Source organism: Helianthus annuus, chromosome 4, assembly GCF_002127325.2.
Source record: "Helianthus annuus cultivar XRQ/B chromosome 4, HanXRQr2.0-SUNRISE, whole genome shotgun sequence".
NCBI classification, from domain to species: Eukaryota; Viridiplantae; Streptophyta; class Magnoliopsida; order Asterales; family Asteraceae; genus Helianthus; species Helianthus annuus.
In genome coordinates, this window is record NC_035436.2 from 27119194 (window position 1) to 27129957 (window position 10764).

Below are 10764 nucleotides of genomic sequence, written 5' to 3' on the forward strand. Positions count from 1 at the left end.
TGGCACCCCGTGCCTGGAGACTACTTCCTTTAAATAGATTTCTGCTAAGGTAGAAAACTTGTCTGTTTCCTTAATGGCCAAAAAGTGTGCAGACTTAGTCAATCGATCTACTATCACCCAAATAGTGTCATTCCCGCGTTGGGATCTAGGTAGCCCTGTAACAAAATCCATGGAAATCTGCTCCCATTTCCACTTCGGGATTTCCGGTTGCTGTAGTAGGCCTGCTGGTTTCTGATACTCGATCTTGACTCTTGCGCAGGTCAAACATTTGCCAACGTAGGCTGCTATGTGGGCTTTCATGCCAGGCCACCAGTATGTGGTTCTTAAGTCGTGGTACATCTTATCTGAACCAGGATGTACTGAATAACGGGACTTATGGGCTTCGTCCATCACAAGCTCTCGTAGATCTCCGTAAAGTGGGACCCAAATGCGCCCTGCCACATAGTAGGCGCCGTCTTCTTTCTGTTCTAGTTGCTGTCTCGATCCTCGCAGGGACTCAGCCCTGATGTTTTCCGGTTTCAGAGCTTCAATCTGAGCATTTCGAATCTGGGTAGGGAGACTAGACTGGATGGTAAGTTGTAATGCTCGCACGCGTTTTGGTATAGTGTCTTTTCGGCTGAGGGCGTCTGCCACAACATTGGCCTTGCCCGGATGATACTTGATGGCGCATTCATAATCATTCAGAAGTTCGACCCATCGACGTTGTCGCATGTTTAATTCCTTCTGCTTAAAGATATGCTCGAGACTCCTGTGATCGGTGTAAATGGTGCACTTGGTACCGTACAGGTAATGTCTCCATATCTTAAGCGCAAATATCACTGCTCCTAGTTCCAAGTCGTGTGTTGTGTAGTTCCTTTCGTGTGTCTTAAGTTGTCGGGATGCATAGGCAATAACTTTCTCGCGTTGCATTAACACGCAACCGAGCCCATGAATAGATGCATCGCAATAAACTAGGAAGTCGTCAGTGCCTTCAGGCAACGAGAGGATAGGAGCACTACAGAGGTTATCCTTAAGCCTCTGAAAAGCAGATTCCTGTGCTTCATTCCACTTGTAGGTGACGCCTTTCTGAGTGAGCGTAGTGAGGGGTTGTGCAATCTTTGAGAATCACTGAATGAATCTGCGGTAGTAACCTGCCAATCCCAAGAATTGACGAACTTCAGTGGGGTCTTAGGGGTAGGCCAATTCTTTATAGAGTCGATCTTAGCCGGGTCGACGTGGATTCCTTCCTTGTTAACCACGTGCCCAAGGAAATGGACTTCTCGAAGCCAGAAGTCGCATTTCGAGAACTTGGCATACAGTTGCTCATTGCGAAGGAGTTCGAGGATAAGGCGTAGGTGCTGTTCATGCTCTTCCTGACTTTTCGAGTAAATCAAGATGTCGTCTATAAACACGATCACGAATTTGTCGAGGTAGGGTTTGCACACTCGGTTCATGAGATCCATGAATACCGCACGCGCGTTGGTCATTCCAAAGGGCATAACGAGGAATTCATAATGACCATAACGAGTTCTGAATGCAGTCTTGGAAATATCTTCACTACGGACCCTTAACTGATGGTAGCCTGATCGCAGGTCAATCTTGGAATAGTAGCTCGATCCTTGCAACTGATCGAATAGGTCGTCGATTCGAGGGAGAGGGTAACGATTCTTGATGGTGACCTTGTTCAACTCACGATAGTCAATGCACATTCGGAACGTGCCATCCTTTTTCTTAACAAAGAGTACCGGTGCTCCCCAGGGTGACGAACTAGGACGAATAAACCCTTTGTCCAATAGTTCCTGTAGTTGAGTAGAGAGTTCCTTCAATTCTGCGGGGGCTAGACGATAAGGCGCACGAGCTATAGGCGCTGCTCCGGGAGCTAGCTCGATTTGGAATTCGACTTGACGATGGGGAGGGAGTCCAGGTAGTTCCTCAGGAAATACCTCGGGATAGTCGCGTACTACCGGAAAATCTTCAATCCTCTTTTCCTTTTCCTGCGTGTTGGTAACAAGTGCTAAGATAGCGGTGTGCCCTTTTCGTAAACACTTCTGGGCCTTCAAGAACGAGATAACGCCGGAGATTTCTCCACCTTTGCCACCTTGTACAATGAGGGGTTTGCCAGAACGGCGAGGAATACGAACTGCTTTCTCTTGACAGAGGATCTCAGCGCGATGCTTGGATAACCAATCCATACCAATAACGATGTCGAAGCTTCCAAGAGTAACAGGGAAAAGGTCGATACTAAATGTCTGACCAGACAACTCTAATTTGCAGCCCTTGACAACATGTGAGGCCTCGATGTTTCTACCATTAGCTAACTCGACGATATGAGGAGAACTTAGTAACGAAAGCGGACGCTTAAGCTTCTTACTAATACGTAGGGATACATAACTAGCATCGGCACCGGAATCAAATAACACAGAAACATAACGATCATCGAGTAGGAACTTACCCGTCACGACATTGGGGTCATTCCTTGCTTCACCAGCTCCAATCACGAAAGCCCTTCCTCTAGCACCATTCCCAGCATTGTTGTTCTGATTGTTGTTCCCAGCTCCCTGATTATTGTTGCGGTTCTGATTCAGTTCAGGGCAATCCTTCTTAAAGTGCCCTGTTGCCCCACATTTAAAACATGCTCGGTCGTTTCCCTGCTGCTGTTGCTGTCGAGGTTGTTGCTGATTCTGTCTTGTTGGGAACTGGCTTCTACAATCCTTGGCTTCGTGCCCCATTTTGTGGCATCGCTGACACTGGCCCTTGTTACATGCCCCATTATGGTGCCTGTTACACTTGTTGCACTTAGGGTAGCTTCCCCGGTAGCCACCCTGTTGCTGAGTGCCCTTGTTGTTGTCAGCTTTCCTTTGCTGTGCTGGGGCCTGAGTGGGGTTAGCATCCTTGCCCTGACTTCCTTCCCACTTACGCTTGTTGTCACTAGAAGTTCCGACAGTAGCACTGATCCTTTTGGGCAATCTGCCCTCTTCTACGGCCTGATCAGTAAGTTTGTGGGCAAGTCGAACAATCGGCTGAATGGTAGTGTGGTTGGCTGAAGTTACATGGCTTCGAATTTCTGGAGCCAAACCCTTGATGTACAGTTCGATTCTTCGATACATAGGTCGAGACATGTTTGGGCAAAGAGCAGCATAGTCATTAGACAGCTTGGTGTAAGTTTCAATTTCCGACCCAACCATCTTGAGCTCATAGTACTCATTCTCAAGCTTGTGGATGTCATCCCGGTGACAGTATTCATCCTTAATCATATCCTTGAAATCCTCCCACGCAGTAGCATTTGCAGTTTCCAATCCAAACATCTGAATCTGCGCCTTCCACCAAGAAAGTGCGCTTCCTTCAAGCGTAGCAGTAGCAAATTTCACCCAATTTGCAGGGGGGACATTCGCAAACAGCAAAAACAGCTTCAATTTTCTCAATCCAATGCAGAAGACCTATGGCACCCTCAGTGCCGTTGAAAGGGAGAGGCTTGCAATCCATGAAAGTTTTGAAAGTACACACTGGTGGTTGCGCAGGTGCATGCTGACCTATAGGGTGAGAAGCGAAACGTATAGACTTAGAGGCGAAAAGGCGATGTGGCGGTAGGATCTAAACATCCTAAAACAACGAGCTTACCTATAGGGTGAGCTGCGAAAGCCGCGGCCACTGTGTTGAGCAGGTTAGTGAACTGAGCCTGCGTCATGTTGATGTTTCCTCTTCCGCGTCCACTCATTGTCTTCAAATCAGAAAACGCAGTATGAGTGTGATGCCGTAGAGTAACGAGAATGAGATAGAAAAGAGAGGTGTATCTATCTAATTAGACATACTAATATGTATAGCAAAACAGGAAACATAAAGTAAGCAAACAAGTAAACACTGTTCCGAGCTATGAGGTCAAATGTGTCGACCCTTGCACTTGGAGTGTAGTGTCGTCGCGAGTCACGGGTTATAGTCTGGTTTTCTCCAAAAAGATTTTCCCCTTTTTAAAACCAAGTTCACTATAACCAATGGCTCTGATACCAATCTGTCACACCCCCAAAATCCACCTGCGGATAACACCCGCTTCGAGGGCGTGACTGACCAGGATCCAGCCACCAATTATACTGAATAATTAAGTTGATAACAAAAGTAATACTTACTAACCATAAGATTAGCAAATATCAAGTTCAGAGTTTAAGGTTTTAAGTTCAAACAGTTAATAAGTAGCGGAAGCATAAGTAAGGCAGTTTAAACAAAGTTCATAATTCAAAATAAGGTAACACCCAACACAAGGGTGAACAGACACTACACGTTCCCAAGCAGCAAGCTCCTTCGTCACGGGTTACCTGCAAAGCATGCAGTAAGGGGTCAACAATAATGCTGAGTGAGTTCACTAGTTGTCCAGTTTTAATTACCAAAAACTTGTTTCACCGGTTAATTTATCCGTTTATACATGCCATGGGGAGCTACCCCAAAAGTTAGCGACTAAACTGTTTTTCCAATACCGAACACTAGGTAACCGTTGCGTATCCGCAGGATGCCCCGATGTCAATGTTCTATCATCATTGACGGATGTCTGAGTACATTAGTTCACGACCGATCCCAAACCAGGGCACGGTGTGAGGCTGGTAAACACCTAAATAGCGCTATCAACTAATAACCCGTTCGCCTGACCCCGACGACTAATCGGTATTTGTAGTAGGGACTTGAGTGATAGAGTTTCGTTTAGTGCCGTTAGTTGCAATCCGTATAAACAGTAATTAACCAAAAGGTTTCCCAATACCAGGGAAGGAAAAGTAAGTTTTGTTCCCAATAACTAGGGAAGGTATGTAAATGGTATCCCCTTTTACCAGGGGATAGGATTGTTTTAGTCTCGTGTCCCAAACCACCGGGACGCATGCTTTTAAGTTGTGAACTCACCTTGGGTTGCTCGGTAGATTTGGGTTACTTGGTCAAACACGCTGGTCACCACGTCCTAACATGGTTACCGGTATAGGTCAGGTTCGGTATACAAGCATTCACGTAAAACACATACTGGCACGTAACATACATACAAATAAGCAGTCGTTGGGTTATTGGGCCGGCCTAAACAATTAAGCAGTCAACAGCAACACATAATCCAGTCAACAGATAGCCCAAGTTAACACATATCGGCCCAAAAACCAAAATGGACAGCCCACTCGCAACCAGAAGATCTCGAGTCGCAACCAGGTGGTCTCGGCTTGTCATGCTGTGGTTGCGAGTCGCAACCGTGGTCTCGAGTTGTCACGTTGTGGTTGCGAGTCGCAACCGTCGTAGTCTCGAGTCGTAATCGTGCGGTTTCGACTTGTCACGCTTTGGTTGCGAGTCGCAACCGTGTGGTTTCGAGTCGTAATGCCGTGGTTGCGAGTCGGAAACTGTCATTTTCATGCACACGTGATGATGCAGAACCATCAGTCCAATTTGTACATATGAAATCAGACCCAGATTAGGAAACAACCAATGAGGTTTCACAAACAACTTTTCCTAATCTGACCCTTAAACCAAATAGATCAAACTTTCCCATTTTTGAATCTTCAAACCACATTCAAACAAGTTCATCTTACATTCATAGTTTTCTAGGGTTTTCATGCCAACATAAACACACATTTATGAACCGAAAATCACATATTTTTAACAAGATCATGATGCAAAAACAAGAAAACATACATTATATATCCGAAATCTTAAGTTTAGCATCATTATTTTGCAAGGAAACAATGAAGCATAGTATGGTTAGCCATTAACATTCTTAGATCATTATTTGTTAGTCATTTAAACATGTTATCAAGCTTTGTACACAAGGGTTTTCACATATAGTCAAGTTTCACAAATCATACTAAAAATCATACAAAAACTACTAACCAAGCATTTCTTAGTTCATAAGCATTTTATTCATCAAGCATTCAAAGCATCATTCACACAAAATAGGACACTAACCGGTTAGAAGAAGAAGCCGAAAACAAGGAAAAGAACCGAGAAGATGGAGTGTCCGAGTTAGTGGTGATGAACTTGTCCGAGTCCTCTTGTCCGAGATCCAAGCTTGAACCGAAAGAGGAAGAAGAGAATGGGTTGTTGTTGAAGGTTTACTAGAGAATAGGAGAAGTGTGGATGTGTGGTGTAACAAATGAGGGAAATGGGGGAAAGTGGGGGATTTATATACAAGGGGGTTTTCGGGTTGGGCTTGGGATTTCGGCCCAAGCCGGTTACGGCCCAAAGGCCCACTCGAGACCGAGTGGCCCACTCGCAACCGCCCGGTTGCGAGTCATGGTCTCGACTCACATACATTTATATATAATACGTACATTCAACACACATTAAGCAAATAAAGATCACGTTTCCATTTAATAATATTTATATACACAAAATATTACAAGGTGTTCGTTCGGAAAAACCTAGAGTGTCACATTATCCCCAAGTTTTAAGAACTTTCGTCCCGAAAGTTAAGGCAGCCACTGCCAAGCTAGCGTGTTTCAACGGGGTGTCACAAATAAAGGTATCATAACTTTGTTAGATGTTATGTTAATATCTAGCCCATAATATAAATGATGATCTCTAGGTTTTATTCCTAGTTTTTGTAAAGTATTCATTTTAAATCCTGAATGGTTTGATAATGAGAAATTTTCATGTTGTATTTGTTTAAGTTTTTTCTTATCTATTAATACTTCTTGTTTATATTCTCCAAATTGTTCATTTTGGCAATCAATTATATCATCATCTATTTTACTAGTGGTGGCTATATCTAATCTATTCATCTTCGGATGATGTGTATTCTGTTTCGGTTAATATAAATATGCTTTCATCAGAATCTTCATTATGAAAATCATTAATTTGTATAAATTCTCCTTCATTCATCATTTTTTCAATGTCTTCATCTATTTCAAAGATCTTGAGATTTTTATTAAATTTCTTAGGACATTTATTTGCATAATGTCCTTCTTCATGACATACATACATACATACATACATACATACATACATACATACATACATACATACATACATACATACTACATACATACATACATACATACATACATACATACATACATACATACATACATACATACATACATACATACATACATACATACATACATACATACATACATACATACATACATACATACATACATACATACATACATACATACATACATACATACATACATACATACATACATACATACATACATACATACATACATACATACATACATACATACATACATACATACATACATACATACATACATACATACATACATACATACATACATACATACATACATACATACATACATACATACATACATACATACATACATACATACATACATACATACATACATACATACATACATACATACATACATACATACATACATACATACATACATACATACATACATACATACATACATACATACATACATACATACATACATACATACATACATACATACATACATACATACATACATACATACATACATACATACATACATACATACATACATACATACATACATACATACATACATACATACATACATACATACATACATACATACATACATACATACATACATACATACATACATACATACATACATACATACATACATACATACATACATACATACATACATACATACATACATACATACATACATACATACATACATACATACATACATACATACATACATACATACATTACATACATACATACATACATACATACATACATACATACATACATACATACATACATACATACATACATACATACATACATACATACATACATACATACATACATACATACATACATACATACATACATACATACATACATACATACATACATACATACATACATACATACATACATACATACATACATACATACATACATACATACATACATACATACATACATACATACATACATACATACATACATACATACATACATACATACATACATACATACATACATACATACATACATACATACATACATACATACATACATACATACATACATACATACATACATACATACATACATACATACATACATACATACATACATACATACATACATACATACATACATACATACATACATACATACATACATACATACATACATACATACATACATACATACATACATACATACATACATACATACATACATACATACATACATACATACATACATACATACATACATACAAACATACATACATATAGGGGAGGATCTAGAGAAAACGACTAAAAGTGTGAAAACGGTGAGAACGATTTTGGTAACTTACACTAAGGGTAATATTGCCAAAAGTCTCATTGCCACTCACATGCCAAAGACCATGCACATGCAAGTCACATAAATATTCGACCATCTTTTTTAAACTCTGGTAACTTTTCTATACGTGATTTTTTTTAAATTACACCATAAAATCAAGTGTTTTATTATCTTTCCAACGAGTATACTATTGTTATACTTTTCAATTAAAAAAATGACATGAAGTGGGTGTTTAATAAAAATGCCTTAAAAAACCAAGTTCCGAAAAACGCCATGAAAAATAACCAGTTGAGAACGCCATAAAACAACACGTTCAGTAAAACGCCATGAAAAACTCAGTTGAAAACGCCATAAAAACACCCGGTTCAGAAAAACACCATGAAAACCTTAGTTGAAAACGCCATAAAAACACCAAGTTTAGAAAAACGCCATAAAAATCCTAGTTCAAAACGCCATAAAAACACCTAGTTCAGAAAAACAGCATAAAACACCTAATTCAGGAAAACACCTTAAAACTAGGTGACAACGCCATAAAAACACAAAGTTGAAAATGCCATAAAAAACTCAGTTCATTTTTTTCGAAAACTATATCAATAGTATACTCGTTAGAAAGATAAAAAATGCTAAGTTTTATGGTGTAATTTTTTAGAAAAATAATCACGTATAAAAAAGTTATTAGCGTTTAAATATGATGGGGAAAATTGCATGTGATTAGCATGCGCACCCTTCTTTGGATCTTCCAATCTTACCCCTCCTGGTAGTTCTAAGGTCCCCATTATTTACAAAAATACCACTGCATCGTCTTAGCCACAAATCACAAAGATCTTCTGGCTGAAAATCGTTCTCACCGTTTTCACACTGTAAATCGTTTTCTCCTGATCCTGCTTTTATATTTATATATATATATATTGTATATAAGAAAAAGGTAGAGAACACGAGGATTTTTTTTTTTTTTGTAAAATAGGTACTTAGTTTGTTTAAAATATATAAAATAGTTTCCTTTAATGAACAAAAGAGGCCTGTGAATACCTTTGTGTGCCTCACGTTCACCACGTGTGGCGATGGTAGGGGGTACCCCAGACCCACAACCCACATGGTTTGGCCACAAGCCCGTCGACGTCCCTAATACATATCGATCTCTAGGTAAGCATAATCACTAATAAATCACTAATAAGTTTGCCCATTAATAAAAGCTGACAAGTTGTTACCGACATATTTTTATCGGTAACTTCCTTCATGAAAATTTTTATATTTTAGTAATACTCATCTATTTAAGAGGTTTTAAAAAGAAAGAGTTTTACTATTTTCTTTCTCGTGGTTGTAAACTTAATTCTACCACCTGCTTTCTTTTTTATTATTTTAACCAAACATTTTTCCTTTATTTTCCAATATCGTTAGCTTTGCATACATCTTTAATAACACCATCAGCCCATTTTGTAACCAATAATATCTACCAGATTAACGTGTCTACAAAAATAGATGTTAATATTTGGTATGGCGATGGTCCTCCCTTATTTTCTTAGAGTAAATTACAAAACTCGTCATTTATGTATGTATGTTATTTCAAATCATGTCCTTTGTCTTCAATAATTACATTAATCATACCTAATGTTTACAAATCCTAACATGTTATATCCTTTACCTTAAACCCAATTAATTTTCGCAGTTAAGTGTAGTCACATGGGGCCCACGTGAGGGCATTCATATCTTTTAACCTACACATCTCTTTCCCCCGTTTTAAAACCCCAAATAACCCTTACTAGTTACAGCTGTAAAAACCCATCAGTTGTCACACCATCACCAACCTCTAGCCAGTCCACTCGCCGACCAACAGAAACCCAACATCATCAACCACCAACTCAAGAGCTAAACCGCCGTAATCCTTCATAAGTTGTCAAAAAATTGAAGCAATAAGGTGGGAACTTATGACAATGTCAGTAATTCGGTGTTTGCCAAGCTACACCAAAATGGGATACGCACAAAAACTCTGACTCATAGGAGTTCTCCTGGAACCCTAGGCACAACCGGTAACGTCGCCAACATCATCGTCTGCTTCGATTGAGTCCATCATCATTAATGTGACAACTGTGCTCTATAAGCGATGTACGATGTAAAACAATATCGTTTATCAATAAAATGATGTGTTTTGGAGTTAATATGTGTGTATTTGTGTTTGACGATTTTACGATTTGATTCTAGTTCGATTTGAAGCTTTAAATCATTTTCTGGAAAGTTATACGCAAACTGATGCGTAAATGTAATAAGTTTAACGCCACAAACACTCCGGAACAGTGACATAGGCTTAACATAACTTAAATGTACTCAGTTTAACCTTTACATAACTTAGAAATAAGTTTTGGATGATTTGGTGTGTCGAAAACAAGTTTATTCGATCGCAGGGACTATTTGTGTCAAATTGCGAAACTATACCGATACGTATGGTAACGAACATTCTGGAACTTGATCAGAAGCTTAGAATACCCTATATATCC